The sequence below is a fragment of the Salvia hispanica genome, chromosome 1 (assembly GCF_029641045.1).
Source record: "Salvia hispanica isolate PSC_SH4W2 chromosome 1, Shi_PSC_v1, whole genome shotgun sequence".
Lineage (NCBI taxonomy): Eukaryota > Viridiplantae > Streptophyta > Magnoliopsida > Lamiales > Lamiaceae > Salvia > Salvia hispanica.
In genome coordinates this window covers 6850124-6863372 of record NC_142692.1, presented here as the reverse complement: position 1 = coordinate 6863372, position 13249 = coordinate 6850124, and the positions used below count along the sequence as shown (strand labels likewise).

Genomic DNA, 13249 nt, shown 5'->3' with positions numbered 1-13249 from the left:
ATTTAATGTATGTATATAATCAATGTTCATTATATTTCATCAAGGCCTTGTGGTGGAGTGGAGGAGGTGCTGATATTGGGAGGCGAGGTCATGGGTTCGACTCTATGCAAGATCAAATTTTGAAAAGATATTTTGAAATTGAAGAAAACCAGTTCCCGGTTACTGGTCCGACCGGTTCGGCCGGCCGGTTTCACTGGTTCAAAGTGGGTGAACTTGATGGCGGTTTTTATGGCTTAACCAGACCGGATTGCCTGCCGATTTGTGGTTGGACCGGTCGAACCGGCCGGTCCGGTCCGGTTTTTAAAACATAGCCTACTACTATACCGTAAAACTTTTATCTCAAATCGAAAAGTAATATACATGGTATGTTCTTTAGCATGTTATTTTGCTTCAATTTTTATCTTTCAAAGTTGTTTTTCGTTTAGATATTATATTTTACAACATGTTTTTTACTTTTTGCAGTGATCTGAAATAAGTAGAGAAAAGGAGAACATGTGAGAAGCAATGAAGTGAAACAAACACCAATAGATCATCCATGCAGGTCTGATTTTTCAAGTTGGCAAAAAGAGAATGGGTGGATTAAAAGAATGGAAGAGTAGAAGAATACAGAAAGAAGAGAAGAACAGTAAGCAATACTTACTTTTTTTTTTTTACTTTCTGAAATATATTTGTGGATAAAAAAAATTGAAATTTAATTTTTTCAAAAAAAAAAATTGAGTGAATCCCCACTCATAAAAATGGCAAGAAAGCAAAGGATGAGGAAGTCGAAAAAAAAATGAAAAATTCAAAGGAAAAATGAATTCAATTATGTCATACCTTTACCTTCTCCATATATATATATATATGTAGATTTGACGGATAATGAGGAAGCAAAAATAAATTTTCAACAGCGAAAACTACATGAAGATAAGAGTCTAATATTACGATGAAGGATAATCGGATAACCTTGGATCAATTAAAGTTGCAGGAGTTGGATATTGGAGGGGAGTTGGAACGGTTGACGATCACGTGTAGAACAAAGAAGAGGCGCTGCTATGAAGAATTAGCTGTAGAACCCTGGATGGGTTATTAATGACTTATATAATAATGTTGGGCCTAACATTGGGTGTAACTGTAAAATGTTGGTTTAAGTATAAAGAATGACCAAAAGATTATGCATTTATCTTTTGCATAAGGCCCGTAGGATTTTTGATATTAGGATTTAGTGATTTACAAATTCATGTTCAAATATATGTTGGAGACATTAGTTATAACTAGACTAACTAATAACAATTTAATTATATGGATGAAGACTCTAATCGGATACTGCTGCTTCAATACTTATATAATTAAACTAATAAAAAACAATTTGATTATATGGATGAAGGATTCTAACCGCATGATACATAAGGTTGTTGAATACTTATAATTTAAGTAATATTTTGTTATATTATGTACATTTTCTTAATTAGTTAGTAGATTATTTTAAATAAATAAATTATAATTTAATATTAATAAAATATTAAAGTTATCAAAATAATATAATTGTTCTTATAACGATGCATGATAATGTATCTTTCATCTATAATGAAAGTATATAGTTTAGTGTTTAAATTAAAATATAAAATTTACGATCTTGATATGTTTATAAACATGAGAAAGTAAAGTTGCGTATTATATTCCCAAGATTTATTCAGTGTGATAGTGTAATATTTTCCAAAAATAAATTACGTATAATATAAGATATGTAAACCAATTTGTAAAGAAATGTGCAAAGTGTAAATCGGAAGATTTTAAAAGAGTAAAATCTATAGACCAAGGGTTAATGTAACAATACAAGAGTAAAATCTATTGACCAAGGGTTAATATAACAATACAATCTATTGAAGATCAATAAAAAAATACTCTCTTCATCCCATAATAGATGACATATTTGAAAAAGGGAAATGCTACGTGGCCGCATTATGGCTGGCCACACAAGGGTATAATAGTAATTATAATTTCTAAAATATTAAATATACTAAGTTCAATTTTGAGTGCTTTGGTGGTTTTACTTAATTGTCCTTTGGAATATTTTAAAGAGTACTAATGTTCTTTATGCATTTACTTACCCAATCACTAATCACTGTTGAATAACTTTAATGCATTTATTCATCCTACTTCGCCGGTGAATAAAAAAGAATGGCTTCCCACCTTTCTATTCCTTTTCTCATTTCTTATAAATTTTAGTTTATCTAACCTATCTCAATTAAATAAAGTGAATATTTCATCACTATATAGTATCAAGTAAAATAAACTTTTAAAAAAAGTATTCTATTTATTAAAATCAGTCAAAAGAGAAATATAAGTATAAAATAATAGTAATACTATTATTTCATTAACATAATACGCTCTTTTTTGTTCTTATAATGTGATAAGTATATTGGTATATATAGTACATTATATTCTATTTCATATTTTAACACAATTAAATTATTAATCTATACTGTACATTATAAAATACATTAACACATGCATACTATTAATCGATTGATTTCCACTTATATTCGATCTCCCCGATTAAATTAATTTCGATTGAACGATTATATTGTTAAATTTCTGTCTTAATATATCATAGTAGAATTTAACGAACAATTTTGAATACGGTGGATCATATATTTAATAAAACAACTTAACAATATAAGCTAATGACACTCATCATTAATTATATAATTATATAACAATCATAATTCGTATAATTTTTAATGCAGTGTCATTAATGAAAGTTAAAAAATTAAGCATTAAACCGTCAATGAATAAAAAATAAAAGAGGTTTTGATTTTATGAATTTTGTAGAAATGAAAATATGAATAATATTTTTAATATATTAAAATTAAATTAAATATATAAAATAAAACAAATAATACTAAATGTGCATTAAACGATGAAGATATTCATATAAGATTCTTACACAAGGTATGTAGCGTATTTCCTGCATCATATCTCAATAGTTAGTATAAATAGATTTATTTGAATAATTGATTGTTTCAATTAATTTTGGACCAAATTGAACAATTAAAGGTGCCGATTGATTCGTTGTTATTATTATTGGTATAGTAATCATTGTTATTATTTTATAATATAGTCATCTAGTTTAATATGATTTCTAACTATATTAAATATGGTATCATAATAACTATATGTATTATTAGATAAATATTGAAATAATTATATAATAATAATAATAATAATAATAATAATAATTCATTCATTCAGTACTTCAAAAACAACCCAAGTTAAAATAGTAACATCCTTCCAATCTCATGTTGCCACGCGACACATATAATGCAAAATAATAACGTTGTTATGCAAAAACATTAGAAGGCATTGTTGGTGAATTTTCCATAGATTGCATTGTATACTGTGTATTTTGTATTATAAGATTTATTTTTACATTATAGATATAGACGGTTTATAATGCAAAATGAAATATCAGTAAAGAGATATACTATCTATAATATAAATTGTAAGCCAATTTCCACGGATTGCGCATTATAAACTTTATAATTTGCATTGTACACTATTTATTTGCATTATAGTGTTGTTATTTTGTATTATACGTGTCATGTTGTAGAACAAAGTTGGGACAATGTTATGATTGTAACGGTGGAAGGACACTAGTGCACACATATATATTAATTATCATTTAATAAAAATTAGTCAGTCACTAATTAGTCTCATGATTTAAATTTATACTATTAATTTAAATTGATTATTGTTTCATTTGAATAATTAAGGATTTGAATTGACTACTGATTAATTTCACAAATGATAATCCCAATTGATCTTCAATTCCAATGATTTTCGGTTGAAGTTTACAAATCACAAATAAGAATTTTAATTGTGGTTTAGTTCAACTTATCACTTGGATATTTCAATTGATATTATATAGTTGATAATTAAATTTCTTTTTCAATTTATTTGAACAATTGAGAATTCTCATTGATATATTAATGTGAGATATAGTTTTATTTTTATTTTTAATGTGATATTTGTTTAGGACAAACTAAAATATAAAATGTGACATCTATCTATTATGAGATGAAGGGAGTAGCAACTAACAACCTATTGAAGAGGTACAGCGTATGTAGGCATGTAGATCAACAAGATCTACAATGTTTGACCTCCATTAAATTACTCCACATGAAAACAAGGAGATAAGAAGTATCTACAATAAGATTATGACATATTTGTCTAATCTAACTCTTTGTGTAGAATAACAAACAAAATTAAATAAATTAAATAGATATAAAAATGTTAACAAAAGTATAGTAATTAAAAAATTACTACATATTATATCACACATTAAGAATGAAGTTTAATTTTTTTAGAAATTTGGTATTACAATATTCAAAAAAATTTGAAATTTTGAATTTGATTTCAAGTTTTATAATATTCAAAGTAAAAAAAAACTAAAAACAATAATATTTACTGATATATTAAGAAGATTTATAAAAACATGATCATAACAAAAATTATACTAATACAAAATGCTCAATATATAATTAATTTTAAATAAAAATATTTGTAAATGCTAAAATCTTAATACACTAACCAATTAAATTAGTACTCCAATCATTCGAATATAGTTAAGTTCTACGTATTCCTTTCGGACTGTGCCAAGTAGTTGAGTCATTTAATTTTTTGGCAAAATATTTTATTCTCTTTCTTATTTTACCCTCTCTTTATCCCTCATATTTTATAATATACTTACTATAATTTAAACTTTTAAGGTATGTTTTTAATTTATTGATTTGTAATCAAATTTATTGTGTGTAATTAAATTGTCATAATGAATATTTATAGATATAATTATTTGTACAGTAAAACTATTAATCATATTTGTAATACATTTCCTTTTTTTTTAAGGGTATATAATGATATTACTTTCTTAATTCCTTTTAATTATTTCAAATTTGTATTGAATGAATGAAAATCGTATGGCCGTGCATAGTACGGGTGGTAATACTAGTTTCCCAAAATAACCGATTAATCATAAATTAGAGTTTATTTTTGCGATTTTGTTCCTGCACCTGCACCTATCAGTTGAAAAAAATGAATTACCAATTTAGTGTGACGTCGAATCGCCGAGAATGATGGAACATATGGTCAGGAAAACGAAACCAACAAATAACTGAAATTAAATTCAAAAACTAGAAAACAATTAAACGACAAACTGCATGTTGTTCAATATTGAACACGGTTTGTCGTTCCAAATATTGAACAATAGTGGAACATGTTATTTGAATTGTGAACATGTTCATTAATGAACATGTTATTCAAGGCATTTTTTTGGGTTTTGACGAGAACTTAGAATTTTTTTTTACTTGCATTATTACAATTCTCACTTTTATTTCTTTCCATTTTACCAAACTACTTTTTTGTCATTTTTTACGGGATGCAATCAAATAAGTTAATTCTAATTATAGAAATTATTAAGGATTTTGAATACATATAAAATTCTAATCCATCTTACTAGTAATAATTTTACCCATTATCCTTTAAAAAGTTAAAATAACTCGGAGTAGTAAAAATAATTACTCTCTCAGTCCGTCATTTATAGTCTCATTTTGACTCGTTAAGAATTTTAAAAAATTGTTTGACTTTATGAAGAAAAATGGAGAAATGAATTAGTCATTTGTGTACCCCATTTTTATATATTGATTTTATAATAAAATGTGAGTGTAATGAGTTACGTAACGGTGAATCCCCTAATCTAAAAAATGGAAAATAACAAATGGGATTTTAATTTGTCGAATATCTAAAAATAGCAAAATAAGACATTGTTTCACGAACCTAGAGGGTATATATTGAAAGGCCGGATATAGGAGCCACAATCATGGGACATGGCTCACTACAAGTCTTTGTAGACTTTTGCCTACATACTATTAACAAAAAGAATTTATACCAAAACTATCTTTCATTTTGTTATTGAAATTACAATTTATGTGATGGAAAACAATAAAAAAAAGGATATAATGAGAGGAGAGTTAATGATAGCAACTTTGGTAGTAGAAGTAGTATTAAATTCCAGTATTACTTTATTCGATGAAAAAAAAAGACTTTAAATGGATAGGTTCATAGGACTATAGGAGGGAGTAGCTGTCAGACGTTTATAAAAGTATACGGAGTATTATTTTATTGGACATACAAGTTGTCATTAGCGTGTGATAGGTTGGCATGGGGCTTTTAAAAAGTAGTCGAGGAACTATGTACTCCCTGTGTCCCATAAAAGTTGAGTCGTATTCTTTTTTAGTCCGTCCCAATAAAGTTGAGTCATTTCCTTTTTTAACAAAAGACAAAACATCTAATCACCCTTACTTTATTCCATCATTTACTTTACTCTCTCTTATCTTTCCTACTTTTTTCATCTCTCCTATTTATTTAATATAAATTCTTAATCTCCGTGCCCAAAAATTTTGTCTCAACTTTTATGGGACGGAGGGAGTACTGTTCTTATATGATTAAATCTAATACAAAATGATGCGATAATGGTATGTAATGTAGACAACAAGTTGAAATACCTAATACTCCCTCCGTTTCATTGTAGTTGAGGCGAAACTTTTCAGCACGGATTTTAAGAAATGTAGACAACAAGTTGAAATACCTAATACTCCCTCCGTTTCATCGTAGTTGAGGCGGAACTTTTCAGCACGGAGTTTAAGAAATGAATGTTGAGTGTGTTAAATAAATAGATAAAAAAGTAAGAAAGAGAAAAAAGGTAGAGAGAATAAAGTAAGAAAGAGGAAAAAGTTACTATAAATGGAAATAACTCAACTATGAGGGAACTTCCCGAAATGGAAAAATGACTCAATTATGAAGGAACGGAGGGAGTATTATAGACTGCATTATTGATGTTGCATAGAGTAATAATCCCCAAAGTCAGCTTTCTTTGGTTATAGAAGTTAACGCAGCAAAACACATTATTGAGTGTGTGATGGATCAAGAGAATGAGGAACATGAACGAATGCTGTCATTCCTAAGAGGAAGAGAGGGATGCTTTCACTTGTATTCTTCAATAACTGATTTCAAGCAGGATTTGGGTGAAGAAGCTTTGGCACATATGGAATTAGAAAGCGGATGGGTTTTGTATGAAGAATTATTAGACCAATACAAAATCATAGCTCTGCTCAAACACCTTGCATCGACAACCGATTGGATGTATTCGAATACTCTGATACAATTTTGGAGAGTGGTGAAAGTGGAGGGGAGCCATCACTACCTCTCTTCCTCACACCACCCTTTTTTTGTTAGCAGTCTCAAAAAGGGGTTATGTTGGTACAGGAAGCTATGTAGAGATCATGAGTACGTCGTCGACGTCACTGATGACGAGCAGCTTGGAAGCGTGGGACGGTGTACCGGAACAAGCTACCCGAATCCACACCTGATCTGAGACTATACTCCACCTATGAATTTCTGATGCGGGATGAAGCTGCTCGCTGCGGTCTCAAAGCTTACACGGCACTGCCTCTATTTGATTCACATACCTATCAATACAACGGTATGTTGGAGCTCTTTCAAAGCTACTTTTCTTCAAATAACAGTGATCGTTTACTATCTCTGCTGGATCAAGCACTACAGGTTATTCTTATGCCCGATTAATTAATTACGAGACTAATCATGTAGATCAAATTATTTTATAGCTCAATCTTAATGTTGCCATATATCACTATATCAGATTGCAGGGTTGAGTTCCAATCACAATTACATTGCTATTAGCTGCCCAACAAAAGAAATGGTAAACTTAGCATTCCTAATCATGTTTAAAACGAACCATTTCAATTACTGCAGTTTCTTATTTCGTCTCCTCAATATGAACAGCAACAACCTGAAAGTGGAATAATAGAGGTACTTGAATTGGCTGTGGCGATAGTCCCCCGACTATATCTAGCACAAAGTTTGGATCCCTTGTAACAAGCAGTGTGTTAACATCTCCACCAACTTATGCTGCATGGAGATGATAGCTTTCATAGATTCTCAAAGTAAGACATTTAACTCGTTGGGTGATATTGATGAAATTGATGATAAAATGCATGACTATCTTCAATCTTGTAAATTTCACAAGCTTCACATAGATCTTCACAGTTGCCATTCAAATTTATGTGGTCTCACTATATCTGAGAATCCGTTAGCCCACTATGCCCAGAGAGCAAAAATGTCCCATTGCATTACACTTTCTCATCAAAGCAATAGCAATCACTTGTACGTCATCCAATTTTTTCTTCGGCCAAATTATATACAAAATGATCATTCTGTACACTTGCTCTTAAGGATGCTGGAGATCAATCTCAAAAGTGTAATATTTTTATCTGGGAAACAACTTCTAGAGGATTATCTAAGGTGTGATGCAATAGACTGTGAGTCAACTAATAGTTTCAGTTTGATGAAGTCTTACAAGCAAAACTTTTTGGACTTGAACATGACAACATACTTGAAGATGGTAGACTTGTGCTGCCTAAAAGTTTTCTCTGCGGGTAGGAATAAAGGATGGGTTTTTCGCTTGCCAGCTAGACAAAGCGTATGTGAAAACCATGTTAAAAGTAACACTTCATTGATCAAGAAGATGGAAGGTTTAATGAAGAAAATAGCAATGAATTCTTGGCAACACAATAAATGGATAGTCCAATTCTGGGCGCCCAAAATGGTGAAGAATAGGTGCTATCTAGAAACTTCAGATCAGCCTTATGCTGTTGGTTGTCTTGCAAAGGGTATAGCTGCTTTTAGGAAACAATGTACAAAAAATTACTCCCTCCGTCCCGCTTAAGATGACACGTTTTCCTTTTTAGTTTGTCCCAACTAAGATGACACATTTCCTTTTTTGGTAACTTTCTCTCTCCAATTAATACACTCAACCACTTTTTCTCACTCCTATTAAAATATTCATCTTCCTTTATCTCTCTACTTTAATACTTACACCCACCTTCTCTCTCTCCAATTAAACACTTTAACCAATAACTCCTAAAATCTCGTGCCGGCTAAGCAATGTGTCATCTTAGCCGGGACGGAGGGAGTACTATTTTGTGGACAACCAAGCCAATCAAGATGAACTCGGACCCCCTGGACGTGTCTTTAGATTCGAACTCCCTGAAATCAGCCCTGACCTCTTCTACTATACGAGAGAAGAATTTCCAGTAAGAAACTCTGCAATGCTTTGTTGTAATCGTGGATACATGGTTTTACCTGTTTTTGATGATGAAGAAGACATAGCAAATCAGAAGCTCGTTGGTGTGCTAGAGTTCCTAGGATTTTATTATTCTGACCTTCAAAGTATTGGAAAACAACTAGAGGTACTACCTCTTCCCACTTTTGACTTATCGCTATAAAAAATATTTTGTGAAAACAATGTCAACTTCCATGTAGGTAGCAAAACTGAGCTCGACTCACATAGACTTCTGCCCAAGATTCTTATCAAATGAACCTATCAATGTATGCTTTCACAAGATTTCACATTTATAACTCTATCACAAATAGTCTTTATACTAATATGTTCTATTTGATCAGATTGTCAATAGCAGGAGAAAAGCTTTGGAAGAACTCCGCTGTGCCCTTCACGGAATCATGGACCTTCCCCAACTCCATATGGCAAATGTTTGGGTCCCTAATAAAGAATGTGCTAGCGCTAGCAATAGTAATAGGTTCTGCATGGAGTTGACATTATCTACTAAATCTTACTTAAAGTGTATGCCTACTGATTCAGTTCACTGGAATCATGTCCATGCTAGCAAAGGGATCGTTGGAATGGTGTTGGCATCCGAAAACAAATCATGCTTTTGTCCAAATTTAAGTGGATTAAGTATAGTCGACCAGCCCTTGTCACACTATGACATGAGTGCTCAACGTGATGTTTGTTTTGCAATTTGCTTGCAAAGTTCACACACGGGCTACCTTTTGTATGTTGTGGAGTTCTTTCTCTACCAAGGTCCTGCAACGTATAAGTATGTTGGGTCCTTTTTGAGCCTTCTATTGCCAATGATAAAACATAAATTCGGATCATTTAAGATGGCATGTGGGAATCAACTAGGAGAAGAATTGGTGGTTGAAGTTATTGAATTTTCAGATGCAAACACACTTGATTCCTCTGAATTAGAGTCTGCATGTGTGTATCCAGTCATATTTAAAAGTGTGCAGTACAATCAAGAGAAGTACCATCACACTGAAGAACAACGACAAAAGGAGTACCATCATATTGAAGAAGAACAACATGTAGTAGAATGCAATGAAGAAGAACAACAAAATAAATACCTTCAATATTCTATAGAACAACACAAAGAAGAATGCATCGTTGCTGCTTCAGGTTCAGATACAAGAGAGAGAGAGAAGAGAAAAAACTCCCCCGATCTTAGTATTGAGGTTCTCACATCATATTTCGGAATGAAGTTAAATGATGTTGCAGAAGAGCTCGGTAGTGAGTATAAACTATTATTCAATCTTGTATGAAACTAAATGTTTTATTATGTACTGACATTAGCGAGAATTTACTTGTTCTTACAGTTGGAAGATCAACAGTAAAGCGTGCATGCAGGCGAAACAACATTCGAAGATGGCCAAATAGAAAACAACACAAGAAAAATCCACCTCTTTTTGCAGAAGGAAGTGTTGCAGATTCAGAGCAAGAGATATTGCCATCAACCTTCATCCATTAGAGAATCTGACACAAATAAACACAGCAAGTGCAGACAAGGTGATTGTAAAGGTGAAGTAGAGAAGATAAAATAAAATTTGAATTGTCTCTATCATTATTAGGATTAGCAAAGCTTAGTGAAGAAGTGGCAACAAGGCTAAATCTGGAAATGGGAACATTCAAGCTGAAATATGAGGGTGAAGATAGTGATGAGATCTTACTAAGCAGAGATGTTGATTTGCAGCTTTGTCCAAAGACTCAATCAGCGACAGGCAATAAAATCATCGAACTGTTGGTTCGATGACAAGCAAAGTTTGTATTTTACTGCTTATCTTTGATTTTGGTGTAAAACCTAATTTATACTGCTGCATAGAGCAAAATAATTACTAATTCTCATCTATTAATGACCTAGAAACAGAATTGTGATTTGTACTTTATGGGTAAAAGCTACTTTATCGTACTTGATTACTCTGAATTAGAGCCAGCATATGAGTTGCAAATTCTAAATCATTACTAGGGTTGAACATAAAACTTTTTTATCTTGAACAACATTAGGGACAAGAGATCGTTTTGGTGTCTCAGTTTTTCTCTTAGATATGGAATACTAAATGAACATTGCCAAAGGTTTTTAAACGGATCTCAAACTATTTTCAAACAGTAATGGTTAAGCTTTCATTAAACACGAAATAGAATAAATTTAAGACAAGATAGTATAAATTTAGGATTAACCGAATACTACCATTTAGCTTTACTAATTGAGAAAATAGCCACTCGTCACATATGAAAGTCAAAAATAGATCAATAGTTACAGCAAAGAAAGGATGAATGGGTATATAGCAATGTATACCATAATAAGGAAAGGAATAATGGGTATAGCAATGTATTGCAAGAACGGATTAATGGGTACAGTTAACATTGCTTTGTCAACTAAAATTTGATCCAGATCTCATAAAATTTATCACAAATGCCATTTGCATGAAAGATATAGTACCATATTACATATAAACAGATTATAAACAAAAATAACACTGATTTTAACGAAAATCACAAATGGATTAAATAGTAGATCCAAAAACATGTAGTTCAAAATCGTCATAAGACTAAAACATAAGAAAATTCGAGAAGCAATTAACGTAAACGAAATTGAAACCCTAGAAACGACGCGCTGCGAATTCGATAGGCTACTTAGATCTCTGCCTCATCTTTCGGCGCTTCCTTTTCAACCTCCTCATGCGCTTCTTCTTCCACTGTTAAACATAATTAAACCAGAGGCAAATTCTATGATAAGAATATTATTTATATTGAATGGACAATTTGAAGCTAAATATTTACCTTAGCTCTCATGGTTGAAGGAGAAACTCTAGTTGAGAAATCGCCTCTTCGAACGCAAGGTGGAAATTGGATGTGGCAGTGGAAATAAACCCTAGGGTTTGAGTTGTATATATAGCAGCCTTGTCTGGATTTAAAAGGGCCTTGCACTGGTTTGGGCTTTATGGTTTTGTAAATGGCAGCCCATGATATAATTCTTTTCATAACGCTGTTGGGATTTACTAATTTTAAAATGCATTTATAGTGTTGTTATTAAGCTGTTATTTGTTCAATCAATAAAAGTAAAATTGTTTTATTCTAAAAATTCAAGGAAAGAAAAGGAACTAACACACGAGAAAATTAGAAATCATGCAATGGTACGATTTTTTATTAAGAGCATCCGCAATGGTGCTTAGGCCAGCAATAGGCCAGTCATTCTCTTCCATGCCACGTCAGCAACACTAAAAAATCTACATGCCACATCAGATTTAGGCCAGCCATAGGCTAGCCATAGGCCAGCCGCAATAAAAATAATTCAAAATATACTACATTTATGGAATTAAAATTACGATTAAAATACGGAATTAAATTTACGAGACATATACGGGAAAATTCATTAATTTTATTTAAATAAAAAAAGTACATTAACTAAAAATCATAAAAATAACATAATAAAAAAAATCCGGGCTTCCACATACGAGCCACCTTGAATCTGTTATAGTTTGCCGCTAGCCGAACGGGGGTAAAGTGGAGAAATGGTAAAGTAAGAGAGAGAATAATGTTGACAAGAGTCTTCTCAACATTATTCTCATTTTTACTTTACCATTTCTCCACTTTAACTATTTTTTATCATTTTTATAAAATAGGTGCGCAAAAGTGACCGGGACTCTTAATCGCGGACGGAGGGAGTACTAGTAAACGTTTTTTGCTTAATTTAATAAAATTAAAGTTTTCCTCTACTTATAACACATAAAATGGAAAAATAACGAAACGAATATGAAAACAATAAGAAGTTATAAAATGGAAAAATAACGAAACGAATATGAAAATAATAAGAACAATGGATATAAATGTAACATTCCCTTAAATTTTTGAAGAGTTAATCAAATGTATAAATTATTAAGTTAGAACCCTTCTCAAACCACTATAGATAAAGAAATTGGAAAACCATTAAAACTATTATTCCTATTTTTTTATTCTTTTGATTTATGAAATGGAAGGGGTAGAATTCCTTGCTTAACATACCATTTGAACGTTTGTGAAGCAGTAAGAAAACCTCACGTTACCTACTCACCCTTTCTA

At 31.3% G+C, this 13249-nt stretch overlaps 3 long non-coding RNA genes and 1 pseudogene across 4 annotated transcripts; 3 read left to right on the top strand and 1 right to left on the bottom strand.

The window, feature by feature from the left end:
• The first annotated feature begins 420 nt into the window (after positions 1-420).
• LOC148933181 (uncharacterized) lies at positions 421-1162 on the top strand. Its single transcript, XR_016136713.1, has 2 exons — positions 421-625; positions 962-1162. It is a non-coding gene; the product is annotated as an uncharacterized LOC148933181 (long non-coding RNA).
• A 6069-nt stretch (positions 1163-7231) lies between these two features.
• On the top strand, positions 7232-8051 carry LOC125221376 (uncharacterized). Its single transcript, XR_016135566.1, has 3 exons — positions 7232-7519; positions 7697-7756; positions 7840-8051. It is a non-coding gene; the product is annotated as an uncharacterized LOC125221376 (long non-coding RNA).
• Positions 8052-8786: 735 nt separating this feature from the next.
• LOC148933180 (protein NLP6-like) lies at positions 8787-10943 on the top strand (annotated as a pseudogene). The gene is made up of 4 exons (XR_016135564.1): positions 8787-9305; positions 9379-9444; positions 9520-10423; positions 10510-10943. The product of XR_016135564.1 is annotated as a protein NLP6-like (transcript).
• LOC125218480 (uncharacterized) lies at positions 10612-12110 on the bottom strand. The gene is made up of 3 exons (XR_016135565.1): positions 11972-12110; positions 10861-11886; positions 10612-10666 (listed from the first exon to the last, which is right to left on the bottom strand). It is a non-coding gene; the product is annotated as an uncharacterized LOC125218480 (long non-coding RNA).
• Between the last annotated feature and the right edge of the window lie 1139 nt (positions 12111-13249).